Source organism: Arvicola amphibius, chromosome 5 (genome assembly GCF_903992535.2).
Source record: "Arvicola amphibius chromosome 5, mArvAmp1.2, whole genome shotgun sequence".
NCBI classification, from domain to species: Eukaryota; Metazoa; Chordata; class Mammalia; order Rodentia; family Cricetidae; genus Arvicola; species Arvicola amphibius.
This window is the reverse complement of record NC_052051.1, coordinates 155,673,775-155,697,048: the sequence shown is the minus strand read 5'-3', so window position 1 is coordinate 155,697,048 and position 23,274 is coordinate 155,673,775.

Below are 23,274 nucleotides of genomic sequence, written 5' to 3'. Positions count from 1 at the left end.
GTACGAGCACTGGGGCTCTTCTGCCTGCTACGTATTCAGCATTACCTACCTTTGTTGCCAGGGACTGCACTCCTTTCTCTGGGCGAGAGGACCAGTGCTTCAGAGAGCCAAATAAGCTTTCTGAGAGACTCATCCATTTCCAGCTATAACAAAAGCTGGTCTGCTACTTAAGCCACTTAGGTGGTCACCCAGCATTTCTTATTTGCTTAGGTGTGTGGAATAAAATTCACTGTGTCTAGAAAGCTTCTCTAATGTTTTGATATTCGGCTAAGTCATATAAAACTGCCCTTTGTGTAACAATATTACCCAATATGAGCAGCTCTACACAGTGCTGCCTGGCACCTGGGAATGTGCCAGTCCTTCACCTATCAGGAACTTTCCACAGATATGGAAACAATGCTTGTCAGTAAGAGAGCCACACTCTGACTGAGCATGTATTTTATAGACTGGCACCTTATGTTTTGAACATTTTAGCTGGAAGATGCCACTTAAGAGATTCGTTCAGTTACTAAATTAGCTCATGAATACTTAGTCATTAAACAAAGTAAAAATTTCCCCCATTTCAAATGAGAAATATCTGTGAAATACAGTGAATGAATTCTTCTACATACTCCTTCGCACTTGTGTCTGTCTAAGGCACAGGAATGTAGAAGGAAAATTGAGCACAGTTGAATTGCATATGCCTTCTGATTCCAGGGAGAGCCATGGCTCCCTCGCTGTCCCATGAGGAGGTTGGCTGCGTAGGTTCCCATGGGGAAATCATGTTCATCATCTGCAGGAGAACCCCAGAAATTTCAGGGCATCACTCAGTCTAGTGGGATAAACCTGCTAGTGGACGTTTGGAACACATCTGTTCTCCTGCAGTAACATCACAGTTTCAGTTCTTACATTAAGATCCATGATGCATTCTGAGTTGACTTTGGTACAGGGTGAGAGATAGGATCTACTTTTACTCTTCCACAAATGGATATTCAGCAACACTTGAAAGGGTCCTCTCTGTTCCCCACTGAAGAAAGACTTTGATACTTTTGTCAAAGAATAGGAATCTATACTTGTATAGTTTTATTCCTGGGTTCTCCATCATGTTCTGTTGGGTCTGTATCTATTCTGTGCCTGTACCAAACTGTTTCCATCATTAGAGTTTGAACCTGGATATTATGATACCTTCAGTGTTAGTATTTGCACTCAGAGTTGACTTAGCTACTGCAACATATTTGTGCTTCCATATGAATTTTAGGGTTGTTTTTTTTCCTATTTCTGTGAAGAATATCATTGGAGCATTGACTTGAAATTGCACCCAAATGGTGTGTCATATTTAGTGGTGTGGCCACTTTTCACACCATTCCTTCTGCCAGTCCATGAGTATGGGCGGTTGTTCCATATGCTGGTGTCTCTATTATTTCTTCATCTGCCGACTCATGGTTTTCATTGTAGAGGTCTTTCATCTCTTCATTTAGCTTAGATGTATTACTAGATACGTTATTTTTTGAATGAAGTTATTAGGAATGGAATTTTCATCCTTTTTTTTCTCAGCAGGTTCGTTATGGGCATACAGAAAGGCTATTGATTTTTGTGTGCTGATATTTTATCCTGCTACTTGGCTGAAAATATCAGATTACAGAATCTTCAGATAGATAACATGGCAGCTTGAATGTAATTAACCCCCATAATCTCACAGGGAGCGGCGCTGTTTGGAGATGTGGCTATTCCAGAGTGGGCATGGCTTTGTTAGAGGAGGTGTGTCACTGTGCTGGTAGGCTTTGAGGTTTTCTGTTTTCAGGACACCGCCTGGTGTCTCAGTCAACTTCCTTTTGCCTGCAAGATGTATGAGACTCAGCTACCTCACCAATAACATGGTTGTCTGCACGCTGCCATGCCCCACCATGATGATAATGGACTAACCTCTGAAAATGTAAGCGAACCCCAATTAAATGTTTTCTTTATAAGAGTTGCCAAGGTCATGGTGTCTCTTCACAGCAATAAAGACCCTCACTAAAGCAGATTCTCTCAGGTCTTTTCTGTGCAAGATTTTATAATCTATGTACAGAGATAATTTGACTTTCCAAATAGGATTCTCATAGCACAGTAAATAAGAGTAAGAATAGGCAAATGAGATTGGATCAAGTTAGAACTGAGGAGGGCCTGATTGTACAGAACTAAAACATTAGCCACTCAGGATATTGAGGTAGGAGGATTGCAAGTTCAAGACCCACATGGTGACTTAGCGAGCTCCTATTTCAAAACTGATGAGGGAAAATAAGATGGTCAAGAATGGAGCCCGGTGACAGAGTGCTTGGTTCGTGCGAACAAGTTTGATGCTCAGATCCCATTACTGTAGGAAAAGTAGGAAAAGCTCTGCACATCAAAAGGCACAGTAAAGATGTAGATGGCAGAAGGAGAAGGGATCTTCCAGGTGTTCATCTCAGGCAGGGCACTGACATCTAGAACACCTAAAGAACTCAGAAACCTTGGGGCTTGAGAGCTGGCTCGGTGATTAAGAGCACCTGCTGCTCTTCCAAAGAACCTGGTTTTACTTCCCAGCACAGACATCACGGCTCACGACCTCTTGCAATTCTAGTTCTAAGGCATCAGAAACCCTCTTCTTGCCTCTCCAGGCCTCTACTCATGTGGCACAAGTCTATACATGAAGATAGACACATCAAATTTTAAAATAATTTAAAACCTTAAAGAACAAAGGTTCCCATTAATAAAGGGGCAATTTAGCTGAGCAAACATTTTCAAATGGGGAATTAGAAAATACAGTAAAATAACAATGACATTTGGGATGAGATTGATAGACAAAGGAGCAGCACACTCCGGCACATACATATTTAGGGAAATTTCACACTCTTCTACCAAGAAAATGTTTCCTGGGAGAAATGTGTCTTGCTGCTAGAAATCACATTAATTTTAAACTTGAAGGCAGCTGCTGTCATTCAAGCCTTTGAGGAATGGGGTAAAAGAGTTATATACAGACACAGCAGATTTGGGGAGACTGTGGCAAAAGAGGAAGGGCCTGACTCAGCGGTGAGCAATGAGAAAGACACTTAAGATGTGTGCACAGAGGGTGGATGTTCGCCATCTGCAATAGGTACCTTTCTCTTAAGGAAGGAAAGGAGGAGGAGTTTGTTTTGTTTTTGCTCACAGTTTGAGGATCCATTCCCATGGTAGGGAAGACATGGAGGCAGCAATAGCAGCAGCTGTGGCTGTGGGCAGTCACTTCCTCACATCTGGGTGTATCAGAAGCCAGAGAAAGAATGATTGTGTTTACCTGGGTTTCTCCCTTTCCCCTTCTTCATTCAATTCAGGACTCTGGTGCCACCCGTATGTGGGTAAATTTATTAATTCTACCTTGAAGAGCTCTGGAAGACACACGTAGAGGTCTAACACCGGTCAGGTTGATAATAATGATTAACCAACCCAACAGCTGGAGCGAGAGTGGGCATAGCTGTTTGTCTTCTTGATACGCAGGTACCCTGAAGTGAAACCATTAAGAGGCCTAATTAGATGGAGTGACTGGCTGAGCACTACACATCATTCTGAAGTTATCTGTAATGTGTAAAATAATATTAGTTATATTAAAGTGGTTTGATGTAGTATTTGCCTTCTATAAACTGTGAATGAGTTTTGTTACCATTGGTTAATAAAGAAACTGCTTTGGGCCTATGGCAGAGCAGAATAGAGAAAGGCCAGAATTCCAAGCAGAAATAGAGGAGAAAAGAAGGTGGAATCAGAGAGATGCCCTATAGCTGCCAAAGGAGACAGAGGCCAGAACTTAACCTGGTAAGCCATAGCTTTGTGGCCATACAAAGAATAATAGAAAGGGTTAATTTAAGATGTAAGAGTTAGTTAATAAGAAGCCTAAGCTAATAGGCCAAGAGGTATTTTAATTAATATAGTTTCTGTGTTATTTGGGTCTGGACAGCTGGGAAACAAATGAGCAGTCTCTGCCAATAGTGGTTGATTAGCAACTAGAAATCAACACTATTTAAAAACCTGCTAGTATGAAAACACGAATAGCACTTTATTGACGTCATCGACACCTTGGTGATATTCTTGAGTTATGAATATGTTTCACACATCAGGAGCATATGTAATGAAGAGAGTTGGGACAGCTTTCTGTGGCCAAATTCTGTGACATCTCTGAATGCCTAGTGACTCTGGAGAAATAGGTCAAAGCACTCTTTTTGTTCCTTTGGATGGATGACTGGAAATGTAGTCTATCCAGGCATGTCTTTTCTCACACAACAACTCCTGAATTCTCTGTCTCCAGATTTAAACAAAAAGTGTTTTGATTTCTTAGTACCACATTTTCCAGACTTCAAGGGCAAGTGGAACCCCAGTTCCACCTTCTTCTCTTCTTTGGTACCATGCCATTTTCCTGGGATCCTGTAGCCTCTTAAGGTGACCTGCACAATAAATCCAACTGTGAAGTTAGATCGGAGAGTCCCTGTGAATGTCTTGTGGCGTTCCAAGGACAGGGAACCACGCCACTCTCGTAAAACGATCAGTTGGATTTATATTGTGGCAGCATCACACATGTTATCCACAATCTGTTTCTAATTCATTAAAATATTTTTATTTTACTTTAAAGGCTCTGTGAGCTGACGGCTTGCTCTCACAGGATAGGCCTCCCCGGCTGAGAGGGGGCAGCCGCTCCAGGTATTGTCGCTCATGCTTGATTATGTATATCACCACGCACTGTGTTTATAAATTATGTTTATTGTGTTATAATTAGTAGTGCTAACAGCACATGATATCAATAAGGTCATTAAATATGTAAATAATAAATAATGGCAATATCAATGCTGCCACGCGGCTCTCAGCAGCATGCACACTCAGTCAGCCTAGGTCCACATTTCTCATCGTCGGAGACATGGAACAGAGCCAATCACCGGATTACTGAGCCCAAAGCCAAGTGCAGAAGTTGGATGTGAATTTGCCTAATCGGTGGAAAGGGCAAATGTGCACATTGTTTTCTTAAGAAATTGAGAATTGCTGCGCTGTGGCAGACTTTACAAAACAGAGCACTTTGGGAAATTAAGGGGGAGATTTGGGGCACGGTAAGGCCTATTCAGCTTCCATTGCAAATGGCATCTGTTAAAATGTCCTGGCCTAGCAGCTCTAGACTCCCACTAAAGGCCTGTGGAGAAGAGGAAATCATACACATCGCAAGTCTTCAGAAGAGCAAAGACTGCACAGTTCACACAAAGACTGGGGTAACATTTTGCTGGTTGCACTGGAAACAGAAGTGGGTTAAAGGACATGTTGATGGATAAACCTAATTGATAAAATCTCAAGTAACTCTGCAGGGTGCTGCTGAGGCTAAGGACAAGGACATACACCTAAATAGGGCATGAAGATCACGTCATTGCTTTGTAATTAGGGTGTGTGGAAGGATGTAGGGGTCAGTGGGTGCATATGCCTGCAGGAGAAGAGAAAGAGAATATCAAGAATAGGAAGAGAAATATCAGATGCTAAGGTCTATTTTACCAGGAAAACAAATAAGTTTAAGGAGCTCTTAGTGTCTAGTCCCTCCCAATCCCAACGCAGGGATGGCAACTGCACAGAGGGTGGAAAGGCCCGCGTTGACATCAGTCAGAAAGAAAAATGATCCAAGGCACAACTTGAGAGCGGAAGTCAGGGGGAAACCAAGACATGGAAAAGTCCCGGATGTGTTAAGATGTCTAGCTAAACCAGAAAAGAATATCTTAAAAAAATAAAACAAAATGAACAAAATAAATAGGAGGGGAGACCCAACAAGGACACACCTGGGGAAACAGTGCTGAGCAGAGACTGGTGTGAGTGGGAATATATCATGACGGCGTCAGGTCTCTACTCTTCAATGTGAGCCAATAATTAGCAGAAACTCAAAAAAAAAGCACTCAGTAGGAAGAGTAAAATCCAACGTGAACAAAAAGGCTAAAGTCATCTTGTAAAATTCAGCTTAAGTTTTAAGAAACTTTAAATGTTCATTGATACCCTTGAAGATGGAGTAAGATGCCATATCTTACGTAGAACAGACACTGTAAGATAGGATATGCAGAGATCAGAGGAGCCCTTTGAAAACCTAAAATATGACTGTATAATTCAGAAGTTATCAATCAGATTGAAACAGTATCAGCAAAATTCTGAGAGGAGTGGAACAAACACAGGGCCCCATGGGTAAGGAAGATGGAGCGAGAGGGAAATTTCTGGGATACTGGAAGTGCCGATATCCCAGGAAATCTTCCTGAGTTATGGAATGGAGCTTCAGAAAAAGGAACTTAAATACCCAGAAGGAAACAAGTGAAGGTATAATAAGAGAAAGTTGCTGTGGATCAAAGATTGAATGCCTCATCGTGTCCTACCACAACGAACGAAAGGAGCATTACAACAAGATATGGTATCACGGCTTTCAGAGAAATGGACACAATTTCAGAGAAATGGACAAATGGAAAAGCTTCCCACAACCACAGGAAGCCAAAAGCAATTCACACAAAAGCTAAGAATGGGAATACCGTTGGGCATCTCATGGTATCTGACACCACTAAAAATAATAAGAAAATATTTCCAAATTCCTTCCCACCTAGAACTCTGAACCTACTGAACTACTAACCAAGTGTGAAAAAATAACAAGAAGGATACTAATAAAATCATTCAGCACCCTCAAGGATAGCCCCATACTCAGGAAACACAGTCATTTCAATGAATTCTTAATCTTAAAAGGAAGGCAAAACTCTTAAAAACATGAACTAAAATCGTAAGCAAACTCAAGCCTTAAGTAAAAGGTATATCGGGAAGGCCTTCTAAGCCATTTAATAAATGAATAACTAGGTGTGTTTACCTATATATCTTAGGTAAACAGGATAAACGCTCAATTTCTTTTCTAAATAGAGAATGCAATTTGTATCTATTGTTTTGAAAATTAAAAGTCAGAGAGAAATAACTTCATAATCATCTATAACTATAGACTGAAGTTCTCACTTAAGCCTTTAAGATGAAATGAATACTACTTCTTATGTGGATCATTCTTGCATATGCCTTTGTTTAATGTCTATGTGGGTGCCCACATGTACACGTACATTTGCATCTATATACATATGTGTGGGTGCCAGTCATCCTCCGTAGCTCCTTCACATTATATTTTGAGCCTCTCACTGATCCTGGAACTCACTGATTGGCTGGACCAGACCACCAAAGAGTCTCACTTATACGTTCTGGGTTTATAGCTGTATACCTCTATATCTAACTTTGTATATATGAGGGTCAGTTGATGTAGGAGTCCCCTCTATATGCTGTGAATATGCTTTATTACCATTGGTTAACAAAGAAACTTCTTTGGCCTATGGCAGGGCAGAATATAGCCAGGCAGGAAGGACAAACTGAATACAAGCAGAAAGAAGGCAGGGTTGAGAGAGAAACTATCAGCTGCTAGAGAAGCGGGGTGGAAGCCATGAGCTTCGTGGTGAAATATAGAATAATAGAATTGGGTTATTTAAGTTGTAAGAGCTAGTTAATAAGCTTGAGCTAATAGGTCAAGTAGCTTGTAATTAATATTAAGCCTCAAAGTGGATATCTGGAACAGGAGAGAAATCTCCAGTTATAGTTAGTCATCACACCCAAGTTCTTATGCTATGTGGCAAGTAGTTTACCAACTGAGACATCTACCCAGCCCAACAAGACTTATAACTAAGCAGGGTTAGTTCAAAGAACATAGGAAAACCAAGTAGATTAATTAAAATTACCAAAGTCTCAAACTCACAGTTTCTCAAGCCGTTGTCATGGAGCAAAAGCTATGGAATTGAGTGGAAAGGCAAAAACCAGATTGGCGATGAATCGGGAAGGAGAGGTGGCTGCCTCTGCTGAAGTCCTTGAACTTCAGAGACCACCACAGGAAGCAAACTGTGCTGGGGACTGGACAGACAGACCTGCCCCTCCCCAGGCAGCAGCCTCTATCCATTCTGTGTGATTAATGCTGTTTATCAGCTTCACAGGATCGGAAACTACCTAGGTGACAAAGCTCACAGCTCCCGCTTGAGGGAATTTCTCCATTGGTTAATTGGAGTGGGAATCACCATTCCAGCGGCTGAGGTCCCAGGGATTGGGGTCCCAGGGGCTGGGGTTCCAAGCTGAACAGAAGTAAGAGCTGAGTGCCAGCATTCATCTTTGCTCCCTGACTGCAGGCACAAGGACACTGCTGCCCCAAGAACCCCCACCATGATGGACTGCACTCTCCAGTTTTAAGTTAAAATGAACACCCCTTCCTTTCCTCTTGTCAGGTATTTGTCCCAGTGATGAGAAAAATGACATCACACTCCCCTTCTGTTCTGAGCTTAGCATTTATGGTTTCTCCAAAGACTCATGTGGTTAATTTTTTCTTTTCTTTTTTCTTTTCTCTTCCTTTCTTCCTTCCTTTCTTCATTCATTCATTCTTTCTTTCTTTCTTTCTTTCTTTCTTCTCCCCCTCCTTCTTCTTTTTCTTCTTTTTTAGGCACGGTTTAGGATTTTTAGTCAATCTTTTTCTTCTTTAAGCTATAGTTTATGGGGAATGGGCTCCAGCAGTACAAGCTAGAATGACGTGTGCTTCCCTGGTGCTGCAGGTGTTGTAGCTGAGCCCAGGTGCCTTTCTCTTTGTTATCCCTTCTTTTACTTGATTCAGGAAGCTATCTTTGCTCTCAGAGTGCTCACAATGCTAAAAATGTATGCCTTAGTTAAGGGTTCTATTACTGTGATAAAACACCATGGTCATAAACAACTTGGGAAGGGGTGGGTTTATTTCAGCTCATAATTCCACACCACAGTCCATCAGCAAAGGAAATCAGGACAGGAACTCAAACACGGCAGGAACCTGGAGGCAGAAGCTCATACAGAGGACATGCAGAGGTGCTGCTTCTGGATTTCTCCTCCTGGCTTGTCCAACCTGCTTTCTTTTGAAACCCAGGATCACAAGGCCAGGGATGGCTCCACCTACAATGGGCTGGCTCTTCCCAATCAATCACTAATTAAGAAAATGCACAACAGGCTTGCCCCAAGACCAGTCTTGTAGATGCATTCTCTCAATGGAGGTTCCCTCTTCCCAAATGACCATAGTTTGTGTCAAGTTGACACAGAACTGGCCAGCCCATCACACTAATGATCTTGGCAAGGATCTTACCCTTAACTTGCTGATGCCATGCCGAGTGACATTGTAGCCTCTTCAAGGTGATCCATTTTGAATAGTTCCCTTTCCTTTAATGTCTACAATTTCACCTGTCTTGTAGATCCGCATGTATATGACCAAAGGAACAACTCCATGTTTCCTGAAAGGCCTAGAGAACGTGTACCTCTCTTTACTCTGTGCTTGTCATTTTGGCAAATCACTGGAAGATGGCTGCCGTGGCCAAAAAGGCTTCTGCTGTTTTCTAGAGAGCCCTTCCATCAGTGAGATTTACAGTAAATAGCTTTCAGGTAGCTGGGTTCCCCACTTTCTCATGGTCCCATGTAGGTGTCAATGTGTGCTCAGAGCAGCTCAAAGAGCTGGCTGTAAAGGAAGCCATGCAAGCAACTCTCCATGCGACAGTACAGGGAGAGTGATGTGTGATAAAAATAGCACCTCAAATTAGTGAAACGGGAAGAGTATTCAACCACCAGGAGCGTGACTGTGTGTGCAGCTAGAATCACCGGCTCCCATCTATTTTATTAATTTACCCAGGGGAAAATTAGACGATTCATTGTTACCTAAAATTGCAATTTCTTTTTTATCTTATTTTGGGCATAATAGACTGCTACTTACCAAATCTATCTAAGGTAGAGCAGAAAGGATAAGGAAACAACAGTTTTAATCAAAAGGGTTCAAGAAGAAATGTGACAATGTTTCACATTCAGCATCAAGTCTAGTTTGATTCTGGGGAGAGGATGCAAGAATCTGATGTTCTCTACTTATGTTGTGACACATCAGCCACTTTTGCTCTGGGCAAAAGCAGAAATCCCCCTGTGGCAGTGCCTACTTGGGAATTGTCAAAAGCGTGTTCCTTAATGAGATTAAAGGTTCATCCAGAAAGAATTGGTTAAATGTATTATGAGGCATATTAGTACTGCAACTGTTAAAAATCTTATTTTAAAAATGTCAAATAGTGCTTGTTTCATTAGTCCCTAAGCACGATACTGCAGCACCTGCCCAGGGACGCATTCTGGTCTAGGGGTGGGAGGATGCTGAGCCAATGTCTTTGTGAGTAAAATTAATGCCTACTGTTTTTCCATTGTAAAGGGGAAAGCTCAAAGGTCGTGGAGCCACGCGGATAATAGATCCTAACTTTGATTTCCATTGGGAAAGATGTTGGCCAAGAAATCTACCCATGCACTGTGTTTTAGAAGTGGGATGGATGATTGCATAAAAATGGTGGTAAAACCTGACTCAAAGAAATATCTTATCCTCAAGTGCTTCTGAGTATAAACGCATGGAAAATAAGGATCAAGATAATATTAAAGTTAAACATTGGATTAGCAATACACAATGTATTAATGCATGCCGTGTGTACATGTTACTAGAAAAAATGAAGGGAAGAAAAAACTCCAAACACCTAGAAATGTGTATCTCATGATGATAGACCCCGGAGTTCTTTTCCTTTATTTTAGCATGTGTTAGTATAATATTCTGAAACAATATATGAGATTTATAATAAAAAGTTCATGAAATCTTTATGTACTTGTCTGTTCATGAAGTGACTGCATCTGTAATCATGGGAGGAAGAGTTGAAGTTAGAACTGTGCACCCCATGCTAACTTCTCAGAAGTGGCAATGGGTACCTCTCCCTTATGGACTTCATACCTGGTCTCCACCACTGAGTCTTTAATGACCCTGGTTTACCATCTAGGGCTTCTTCCTCACCCCAAGCCATGTGGCAGGGAATCATTTTAATTAGGGATTTCATGTGCATTCTAAATATCCCATCTTCTTTCTATCTCTATCCACCTATCTCCTGTCTATTATCTATCTATTTATCTATTTATCTAATTATCATCTATCCATTCATCCCATCTATCTATCTACCTATCTACCTATCTATCTATCTATCTATCTATCTATCTATCTATCTATCTATCTATCTATCTATCTATCTATCTATTTATCTACCTATCTACCTACCTATCTACCTACCTATCTATCTATCTATCTATCTATCTATCTATCTATCTATCTATCTATCTATCCATCCATCCCTCAATCTATCTCTCTATCTATCTAATTATCTATCCATCCATCCATCTTGCTATCTTCATGGGGTGGGGGAGTGTATGGATGAGTGAATATTCACTTTTGTGTGCTGACACTCACACTCATGGAGACAAAGGTTGAAGCCAGTATATCTCTTTTTGATCACTTCACTACCTTTTTGTTATCTCTGTTGTCATTTGAGACAGAGACTCTTTCCAAACCTGAACCTCACTGTTTCCATTAGACTGGCTTGTACCATTTACATTAGGCTGGCTGGCTGGTGAGGGGCTGGGATGCGTTTCTGTGAACCTCTGCCAATGCTGAGGTTACAGATACGTGCTACTCTACCCAGCTTTCACGGGTTCTGAAGATCTACACTCAGGTCCTCAGGCTGCACAGCACTCATTTTATCCACTGAGCCGTTCCCCATCCCCAAAGTTCTTTCGTGTGCAGCGCTTACGAGGCCCACACTCCTCAGAGATGGGGTTTATAAGCAAAGCATGTCTTCCCTGGCAACAGTTTAGTCTGAAGCATTCCCCTATTAGTCTGAAACATTCCCCTATGTTACCTGCACTGTCTGTGACTACCGTGAAGTAGTGGAAATGTTGCCCTAACAGCAGCATCTGTTTTAACACTTGGACTACCTGCAGATGTCCTTGAATGCTCCATCCTTTGATCCAGGAGGAACAGGAAGAATTGCCCAGTGACAGCCACATGAAAGCAATGAGGAATGCTAAGTGTGTTTGTGACAAATGTTTAGACACACTGACACAACACATGGCTCACGGTATTCAGCTGCAGCATTCATGGAGAACGAGTGACAAAGAAGGGACTTCGGAGAAACAGCTACAGGGGAGACTGAGGTTTGGGGGTTCAGTGTGGGAAAGACAGGCTTCCTTTGTGAGGGTGCTCACTGATCTTGGTAATATTTTCTCACCCACAAATAATTTTTATTCCTATTTTCTTCCACTCTCTCAAATCAGGTTTTTTTTTGAAGGAAAACACACACACACACACACACACACACACACACACACACTAATACTAACACACATATGCTCACACACATGCATGTGCACATACAAACACAAAAACACACATGCTCCCCCTTTACATGGCTTATTTCTTTCCTTTAAAGACTTCATTATTTTTAAAATATTTTTTTCTATGACTGTTTATATCCCTTTTCTTTTCTTTCTTCAGCCTTCAGACATTGTTAAACACACTGAAACTGATTTAGATGCTTTTTTTTCCGTCCAAACCTGCGTTACTGCATATCTCTATCTTCTGTTCCTATGAGCAAATCTTTTTTTTCTCATTTTTTTATTAAAGTTTTCCATCTCCTCCCCTCCTCCTCCCCTTTCCCTCCCCTCCCTTCCACCCATACCCCCACTCCCTCCCTTTCCAGGCCAAAGAGCCTTCAGGGTTCCCTTCACTATGTTAAGTCCAAGGTCCTCCCAACGCCCCCTAAGTCCAGGAAGGTGAGCAACCAAACTGACAAGGCTCACAGTGAGCCCGTCCATGCTGTAGAGTTCATGTTCATTGCCGTTGTCCTTGGTTTCTCAGTCCTCCTCCACCGTCAGCCACCTTCAGAGAGTCAGGTTTGGTTGCCTGTTCCATCAGTCCCATTCCAACTGGACTTGGTGGTCTCCCGTTAGTTCTGTCCCACCGTCTCAATGGGTGAACACACCCCTCACGGTCCTGACTTCCTTGCTCATGATCTCCCTCCTTTTGCTCCTCATCAGGACCTTGGGAGCTCAGTCCGGTGCTCCAGTGTGGGGCTCTGTCATTTTCTCCATCCAACGCCTGGTGAAGGTTCTATGGTGATATGCAAGATATTCATGAGTATGGCAATAGGATCTGGACATTTCTGGCTCCCTCTCCTCAGCTGCCCAAGGAACTAGCTGGGGGCGTCTTCCTGGACACCTGGGAACCCCTCTAGAGTAAAGTCTCTGCCAACCCTAGAATGCCTCCCTTAATTAAGATATATAATTCCTTGTTCACATATCCACCCTTCCTATATCCCAACCATTCTATTCCCCTAAACTGCTAAGGTACTCCGGACTTCTCCAGCAGGGCTTTGGTGACTGGCTCCGCCCCCTTCTCTGAGGTGTGAGAACTGATCCTGAAGTGGGCTGGCTAGTCTGGAGGTGGATTTGACCAGGAGCCTTCTCGGGCATGCCAGTGTCCTGCACTGTGGCCAGCATTTTCACTTAACCCTTTCTTTCTACTTCATGTGGAAAAGGCTGCTTAAGTGCCCCACGTTGTTGTAGAGACTCTTAAAGCAGCCATATCCTTTTAAAAACAAAAAACAAAACAAAAAACAAAATTTCCCAGGCCATTATGTGGAAATACGGACCCCACACTGGAATGCCAAAATGTACTAGGCTTTTTCTTTGATCTACAAACCAGCTCCCAAAAGACATAACACAGAGACTTATTTTAATTTTTAAACGTTCAGCCTAGCTTATGCACATTTCTGGCTAGCTCTTTAACTTAAATTAACCTGTTTCTCTTATCTAACTTTTGCCTGGGAGCTCTTTACTTTTTCTTACTTTCCTGCTGTCCCTATACCTGGCTGACTGACACCTGGCTTCTGGCCTGGGTGTCTCCCTTGTTCTCTCCTACTATTCACGTTCTTCTCTTTCTTTCTCCTGAGCCTAGATTTCTCCTCCTATTTATTCTCTCTGCTTACTAGCCCTGTGAATCATTTCTCTGCCTAGTTATTGGCCATTCAAATCTTTATCAGGTGCCTTAGGCAGGCAAGGTGAAACAAATGCAACACATCTTTACATAATTAAACAAATGTAGCATAAACAAATGTAACACACCGTAACACAGTTAAAGTAATATTCCACAGCAAAAATGAGTGTAACACATCCTAGCCTAGTTAAAATAATATTCAACAACTATATGGACCTCTCTGGTTTGCCTCTGTCCTACACGTCTTCCTCTGCATGCATTCTGGTTCCATACTTTTCTGCTGAGTTTTCCCACATGTTTCCAGAGTCTTTGCTCTGCTGAGTCCCCAGATTGTAATACTTTCCCCCAAACTGGCAAGTCCAAAGCCCATGAATTGCTTCCTCCTCCCTAGATGCACAAAACCCTTCTAATAGTGCCTCTTTTCTAAGAAATTCTCCAGCTTCAAATGCATGTGTTCTTTACGTCTTGTGTGTTTATTATGAGCGTGTAATTTATCGTCGCTCCTCACCACAGAAAGCAAGCTCTGGAGACAGCGTTTTCCTGTTTTGGTTTTGTTTGGCCTCTTCCCTCATTTATTTCAAAGGATCTGGACTCAGCAGAGCTGAGACATAATGTCTTCCCAGTATCTACTTACTGTGAGAAGAGACTCCCTAAAACTGTGTCTTAATCACTTTCAATATGCAAATTCCAGAAGGAGAGGTTATTACTGCTAAAAACAGTGCACCCCCATGTGTGTGAACTTGGGACTTAGAGAAGATGTTTGGTGGAAGAGAATGTCCCAGGACCCAGACAGAAGAGCTGCCTAACAGGGTAGCATGGGAGCTTGACATCAGGTATGTGAAAGTGTCATAGCAAACACCAGGATGCTACCCTGCACACTAAGGCACCTACGCTAAGTCATATACACGAGATCATGTTCAGGAGCCCATATAACCACAGTTCTGTATAGTAGGTCATGTGCAACAGGCCACATATAGGATATCAAACACACTAGATAGCCTATATCTAGCATAGATATACATACATACTCTGTATGTACATACAGACATATGCAAATTGTGCAAATGACAGACCATGTAAACCATGTCAAATACACTAGGCTACCTGCAGCAAACCAAAAAAGTGTTGGCTCTCCTGAAGTGTTAGTTACAGGTGGTGGTAGCCCCCTGATGTGGGTGCTCGTGTGTTGCATGGCAAGGGAGGAAGCATGCACTGGGAACTTGATCTCAAGTCCTCAAATCGAAACCTGTCGCTGAGCCTGCCATGGTTCACTGAAGAGTCCTCCTTCTCTTGACTCCTGGACACAGCTTCTGTAGCACATGTACCTCTTGTAGGCATCACCCCGAGGTACATCCTTGGTCCACTGACTCCAACAGATCAGCAATTGTTTGAACCAGCTAAGGAGGTCACTGCTGGGATAATTACAGTTGTCTGCCTGACGTTCCGAGGGACACATTCCCAAATGAACGTATAACTAACACCATATAATGAACATTTTGTTCTCGTGTTTATCTTGTGTTTGCCAGCTTGGGGTGTCACTCCAGATGGACAATCAAAAAGAACACCAAAAACTCCTCTTGAAAGTACCCTTTGGAAGTATTCTGTCAGCCTGATTACTGATCCTCCAGGATGCCCCGGGATCCCAAATCTGATGGGCTGAGTAATGCTCCTCCCACCTTAGAGAGACGCCCATACATTGCAACACTTCATTACAGCAAATGGTCACTTGTTATTAATGCTATTATTGGTCGCATGCATAAGCAGCAAGCACCCTTCCGCCTAGCCCTTTGTTAGGAGTGGGCTATGGCCCACTTAGAATCCCTGTTCATTATAGTAGGCGGATCTCTGGAGCAATAGGCGTGGAAGTCCCTGTTATTAACAGGGAAGTGGAGCTGCTTAAACTTGATTACCTTGTTTAATGAAGTGGTACCCTTATTTACAGGGTGACAGGGTGAATCCCATTACAGTCACCATAAATCAGCTGATAAAAATGGGCACATGCTCCAATAAAGCGAAACATTTGCACTCTTAAAGATGAGGTAAGATGCTGTTAAAGAAAAAAAGTACTATTCTGAGATCAGCCCAGGAATTCAATGTTGCAACTAGCTTTCTGAAATCCCTCCTGTATGCTAGCCTAGAGATGCTGAATTGGATTCATATCTTTCAGGGACTGAACCTCAACCTTCAACCTTCTCACATGGGCATCTGTGGACACAGACTATTTTACACATGCAGACCTGCTCTAGGCTTTGATTCCTGCAGAGTAGGCTGAGGTTCACTGTAATACACAATACCACCAAGGACAGCCAGAGACAACAGCTACTCTGGTGTCATGCTCTTCCTGTTTGTTTTTTGTCCCTGTTTGTGTCTGTCATACAGAACATGGTGAATATTTTTTCAGTCCCTTGGAAAATATGGACCTCCCTGTACAATGAATCCTGTCCATAGTCACATTCAGCATGCTTATCAAGGGAAAGAAAAAGGCCTGTGGCAAAAGTCACCAGGCAGGCACCAGGGTGGGTAAAGCTACCTCTTGGAAGTCATTGTGTCCACTTCTGAAGTGGTTTGAATGAAAATGGCCACTGTAGGTTGATTTATTTGAATACTTGGTCCCCAGTAGGTGGAACTGTTTGGGAAGGGTTAGGAGGTGTGGCCATGTAGAAGGCGGTAGATCACTGGGGACAGGTTTTAAGGATTTCAAAACGATTCACACCATCCCCAGTGGGCTCTCTCTGCCTCCTGCCTGTCAAGATCTTAGCTTTCCAATGTGCTACAGTCATGCTTTTTCTCTCCCATCAAGGATTCGAAACTTCTGAAACCAGAAGCCCAATTACATCCTTTCTTTTATAAGTTACTTTGATCATGGTGTTTTATCAAAGAAACAGAAAAGTACTAATACATTATTTTCTGTTTCCCACTAAGTCTGTCCTGACCAAAGATAAAGTTATGGTGCAACAGAAAGAGATGGAACAGCCATCCCTGGCTTAGATCCGGGTACACAGTCATGAGCTGGGTCTTGGTCACCCAAAGACATGATCTCTGGGCACTGCTGCTCTAGGCTTAGGTCTGGATGTGGAAGGGGCATCAATAGTATCTGTCCAATCTAGCCAGACTGACAGAGTGGACATGACAGTCTAGGAACAGCCTGGAAGTGATGGCTTTGGACTCACAGTCTTTGAAAGACCCCTTGTTCGAAGGTGACAGAAGAGAAGTAGAAAAAAGGTGCCCACAAGTGACCATCATATGTAGCCTAAGGCAGCAGGAGAGCACGTGTGCTGCTTTCAAAGTTTACTCTCCCCAAATGGGCTGCACTTGCATTAATCAGATGCAGTACGAATGGATCTCAGCTTGTGACTAGAGGCCTTTGTTTCTACAAACCAACCGTATTACTTATTAGATATATGGCTTTTTTCTTCTATGGATTGGGAATAATAACACCTCACTTTCCAAGGTCAGCATTAAGTGAGCAGCAAGGAAACTCTGAATGGCTGTTACAGTTAGTCATGCGTAAAGGCAGTTTTAGTGGTCAACTTAAACCATATATATACAAGCAACAAAAACAGACTCAGCATGTTGTGTTTACATATTTATGTGTGTATAAGCATACACATATGAAACAATAGCATTATCAGTTTAAGAGTGAGAGTGGGTATGCAGGGAGTCGGAGGGAGGGGACTTGGGAGGGGCTGGAGAGATGAAAGGTAAGGCAGAATGTGGTGTAATCATATTTTAATTAAAAATATACTTTTAAAAAGCAGTTTCTCCCTTCTCTCTCTCTCGAAATTTCTTCTCCTGTCCTTTCCACCTCTCTTCCGTCTTTCTTTCCTTCTACCCTTTACCTTCTGATTGAACCTACACAGGACTTTTCCCAACACACACACACACACACACACACACACACACACACACACATGCACTGGGTTTGTGAATGGCACTCACTGCACCCTGAGAATCCTCCTTTATGGGTCCCAAATAAGTGAAAAGACTTGTGTCTTTGCTATCTCTGAAGGTTCAGTCTCCAGGAAGAGGGTGGAAGAGTTCCTTGTTCTCAGAAGAAACATAAATTCGGGTGTTTCCATTCTGTCTTTCTGGATTTTTCCCCAGGCAAAGAGAGAACATGACCCTCAAGCCCCTAGGCCTGGGGGAAGGAGAAGGAAGAGGTGTGGTCTGAGCCTAAGCTGCTCTTTTAATTGGGACTCAGGTCTACATTTCAAGTAGAATAATGGGGAGGACCTGAGTGGGAAAAGAAACTCTTAGAAGTGTCAGATGGAGTGATTTTATTAATTTGAAAATGGTTTTGGATAGCTTCATAGCAACAATGAGGGAAGGCTGAGTACACAGCTCAGTGGTTGAGCTCCTCCTAGCAGCCTGACAGGAAATGATGATGACAATGTTTTTTTTTTTTTTTAAGTAAAACATTACAAACACAAATCCATTTCAGACTCCAAAGCCTATGGAACACATGCTAGTGAAAGATCAGATTTTCCTGGGGTGCTAGCCACCCTCTGCTGCTCAGGGCCAAGAGAACTCTATTCCAGATACATGGTCACCAATGGACACTGAGCATACCTTTCTGTAGTAACAAAAAGATTGGGGGTTTCTCCATCTGTTTGATAACTTTGATGTAAGCACGCACTAGTTCTAAGGGAGCATTCCCCACATAGGAAAGTCGGTTCTTCAGTCTTGTGCCCAGTAGAGCAGAGTTCACATCGGCCAGAAGGACGTTCATGCAGCAGAAGTGCCTCCTTCCAAGGGAGAGGCGCAAACCAGCTATGTTTCTCCCAATCTGATGCCGCTTGCCTTGCAGACATTGACTGGTCCAGCTCCCAGGAGGTGAGGCTCCACGGCCCTCTTTGAGAGTTGGTGGGAGGGATGCATCCCAAGCCAGGTGGGGAGGGCAGAAGGAGGCTGACCTGGACAATCACATCTGCAGGTAGTGCCACGTGAGTGACAGGTGTATCCTGACTCCACATTGGCTGCCAATAGGCCATGAGATCAGAGCAGCAACCGTTCCTCCCCAGGGAGGCCTACCACTTCACTCTTCTGTGTCAGACATGAGAGAAAGAATTCAGGTGCTAGGAAGGGGATCTCAGATAAAAAGAAAATATCGCAGCTTTCCTGGCATTGGGTTTGCCCTGAAGCAACAGCTTTGATATATTTTTTTAAACATCTTTCTTTATGTTTACAATTAATCTATGATTATCTACAAACACTCTTCTGGCCTTTAGGGAACTCAGAAAAGTATGAGGATCTTTTTTACCTGGAGTGTTCTTTTTAAGAAATACACTGAATATCATTTATAAATGGCATTTGCATAGCCTTCCCATTTCCAAAGAACTTTCCCACACAGAGACTAATTTTAGTGCACTTAATCTCACCACAGACACAGAAGGGAAGAACTTCAGGATGCTGCTCTCTCTCCTCTCATGAATGACACTGCTTCATTCAAAGAGGAAGTTGAACACACAGTTCGTCACTGAAATCTCCATGCCAATTTTTGGAGGAGAATTCTCAAACCACCCCTGCCTGCTAGCAGAGTCCCTGAATGAAAGACAAGGACATAGGGAACACCAGAGCTGTGTGGCCCTTAGTTTAGGTGGGATCCCACCCACTGCCCCACACAGTGTGGGACTCAGGGTATCTCTATTCTATCTCCCCTCTCAAGTGCATCTTTATGTTTGGGAAGCTGCCTTGAACATTTCAATCCACATTCAGTAGGAACAAATGTGTGTAAAATAAGTAGCAGTTATTTCACTATATCATGCCATTCAGTGTGAAATGCAAAGATTTCACAGAATGCAAGTTTATAAAGTCCATATCATGACACTGTTTTGTCAGTCTGACAGAATCTAGAATCATGTGGAGGACAGGTTTCTGGGCTTCTGTGAGGGATTGCCTTGACCTCCTTGGCTTGTGAGAATATGCCCACTATGGGTGGCACCATCTCCTAGCTGGAATCCTGGGCTAGTAAATGAAGAGAAGGGAGCTGTACGTGAAGACGTTCTTTCATTTTCAGCTGCCCAGACCCGAGTAATCACACAAAAACTAGATTAATTACAACACTGTTTGGCCAGTGGCTCAGGCGTATTCCTAGCTAACTCTTACATCTTAAATTAACCCATTTATATTCATCTCAGTATTACCACAAGCTGACCTTACTAGTAAGGTTCTGGCATCTTTCACCTTTGGCAGCTTTGCGACGTCTCTTTGACTCTACCTACACTTTCTATATATCTCTGCTCAGATTTCCCACCTGGATTTATCCTGCTAAATTATTGGCTGAAACAGCTTTATTCATCAGCCAATAAAAACAACACACACCTCCCTCCCTGCTTCTGATTATGGGATATCATGTGACCAGTGGCTTCAGGCTCCTAAAACCTTTTCTTCCTCATGACCATGGACTGTGCTCATGAGCTGTGGGCCAGGGCAGGCCTTTCTCCTTTAGGTTGCCTTTATCGGGGTATTTTGACCACAAAGCAAAGGAAAATAAAGCAAGATACCTGTTGCCACTTTGCACTCAAAATTTCATACTCTTGCCCTTAGTCTATAAAACTGAAGAGTTTCACGTCATGGTGTCAATGAAAGAAACATGCATCTTGACTTCTGAGCCCCTACCTTGCAAGCACATCCTGATATCTATCCTTGCTCATTCACGCTACTCAAAGCCATAGGTTCACCACTCTGAGGATGGGTATTAGGTGAACTTGCTCCCATGGATTTCACAGGCTGACATCTAGCCCTTTGGTCTGCTAGAGCAGCCACCACAGAGAATAGGTTTGCTCATATGCTCTTTCCTGGAAGAGGAAACTAAAGGAAATCAAATAGAGGTGGCTCCTTGGGGTCCTAGAGCTAAGAGCACTCCCGGCTGCACAGTGCTGTACACAGGAAAGAAATAAAATCCTCGTGTTCAGGGAAAGCAGGTGAAGCCCCATGTTAGCTGAATGCTAGCATGTTTTCCTCCGGGGATTGATTAATCCAAACTGCAAAATGGGCATACAACCATTTCAAGATCTGTGATTTCTTTGTATTGTTTTACTAGTATTAGATCTAAGGTGAACTGGGTGGAAAACAGGTTCCCATGAAAATAAATGTTCCTCCTCCCCTCCTTCTTTGCATTCCCCTCCTTGGATTCTTACAAACATGCAGCTATGCTTTCTTCTGTACCCAGAGATTGACATACAAACATGATGAAGGCCTGACTGTCTTCTGCGACCATTTGTTTAATTAGATGTCTCAGTGCCCAGCCATGTGTTCTCTCAGCTCGGCTGCCTCCCTGAAGAAGTCTGCATTATTCCCACTTTCCCTAGGCCTACCTGCCCACTCGTTGCTGGGCTTGTTGGTGAAGACTAGAACTGCTGGAGTAGGCAAGGTGGTGAGACGCCACTCGGCGTGAGGTAGGCAATGTATCTTGGTCTCTTCCTCCTAAGGACCACACCTACTTTTTCCCAAAGATGCCCTTGACTAATGCAGAAAGTTCTGCATACAAGGCTTTCCTCTGCTTCTCCCAAGATGTGTCCCAGAGGCTCCAGATTTCCAGAAGGTCCAGGACTTCTATGAAATGAGTAGAGTTAGCTACCGACACCCTACTAGGTAAGAGGAGCCAGTGCAGTGAGCCAAGCTTGGAGCCTTATCTGAGACCAAGAGCCGCTCTCCCTGGAGGATGCCTTGGTTTTCTCAGAGTCTGAAGCCAATGCGGGGCTCTTTCCATGCCAGTGTCATCTTGATCTCTGCTTTGAAGTTATCTCTGTATAGAGGACAGGCTTGTGGAGTTGGCTCCGTAGCTCCTGTCTAGTGGAGTCTCAGTGACTCTTCTGCCCCGTCTACTGAGGCCTGTCTTCCCCCGAGACTCTATGAACCTTTCTTATACTCCAGAAAATCCGCATACCCTTGTAAATATTTTGGTGAGTGCCAGGGAGGTGGCGCACACTGTATTCCCAGTAAGTGTAAGATTGGAACAGGATGATCGTGACTTTCAGACCATCCTGGGCTATACATAAAGACTCTGGAAGTGAGAAAACACTTGGAAAATTAATGAATGAAAATATTTAAAAATCTGTTCTGTCTAATGGACCTACCCTGACTGTGATCCAGATGGTGTTGGGGAACTGTGAAGGTTAGTCTTCATTGCCAACCTGATAATACCAGTAATAAACTCAGAGTGGATCTGTGACGGCATTTAGTAGTCATTGAGGGGAGAAGACATTCTTCAGAATAGATGACACCTCCTTCTTGTGGGTGGCCCAGAGACAAAGTGTTATGAGGAGAAAGCAGAGATGCATGCTTCTCTGTCTTCTCTTTTTGTTACTGAGCTCATCCACCCATCCACCCTTCTGCTGCTGCCTCGCAGCATCTCTGGCATGCTCTTAGGCATCACTGGATGGCCCAATCCCTATAGGCGTAAGTCATAGCAAATCTCCTCTTATCACATAATGTTTTTATTGATTAAGTTCCTCTTAGAACCAGGCCTAATACAGAAACAAATACTGTCTACTATGCTTCTCTATTTCCCATCAATCCTGGGAAAGTAAACTCTCTGTGCCTCAGTTTCCACATTTCCAAACTGGGGGACAACAGCAGGCCTTGATTCATGGAACCTCAGAGTGGCTCCAAGTCTTCACAAGAGTTCTACAGTGTCGTGACTGCGCTTTAAATATTTGGGCTTGAATTTTTGTAGATAAAACCTTCTGGAAGCCCTGTGCAAAAAGCTGAGCAAGCATCCATACTGGCTGAATGGGCCCAGCTCAGCCGAGCTCCCAAGCAGGAATTCACAGTGCAAGTCTGCATTCCAAAGGCTGAGTGGGTTTCATAGTTCCAGTCGGAAGAATTGCAGAAAGGAAATACACTATATACGAGGAAACATTCCCGATTTCTAAACGATCCACCCTTCATGTTCTTAGAGTTTTGCCGCTCAGTGTCATTCTCTCCTCAGGTTGATTAATATGGCAAAACTCCAGCTCTGCACAGGCCATTGCTTTTATTTAATTAAAAGGAAAAGGAGCCGTAAAGTGAGGCTAAGCCTCCCTTTCTTTGTTTTCCTTGCTTCCCCCTGCTGGAAACTTCCTCTGGCCAAGACCCACTTGGGAAATTTCCGTTCCAGGAACGTTTTATGAAGTTGCAGGAGACAAATGAGGTGATTTGAATACGCGAATGTTGTGTTTGCTGCTTTGAAGAGACAACACAGACCTTAAGTAATAAATGCCGTGACTCACGAGCCCTGTGGAACTTCCTTAGTAGGGATTTTGTGGGACACTTGCAGGTCCTTAATCAAGGGGACATTCTAGAACAGGGTGTCTGGTGAGGGCCGTGCAGCCAACAGCAGACATGCACACCCGAGCTCCCCTCTGCCTCACTCTGTATAGGGACACCAGCCTCCATAATGTAAGAGTGGACAG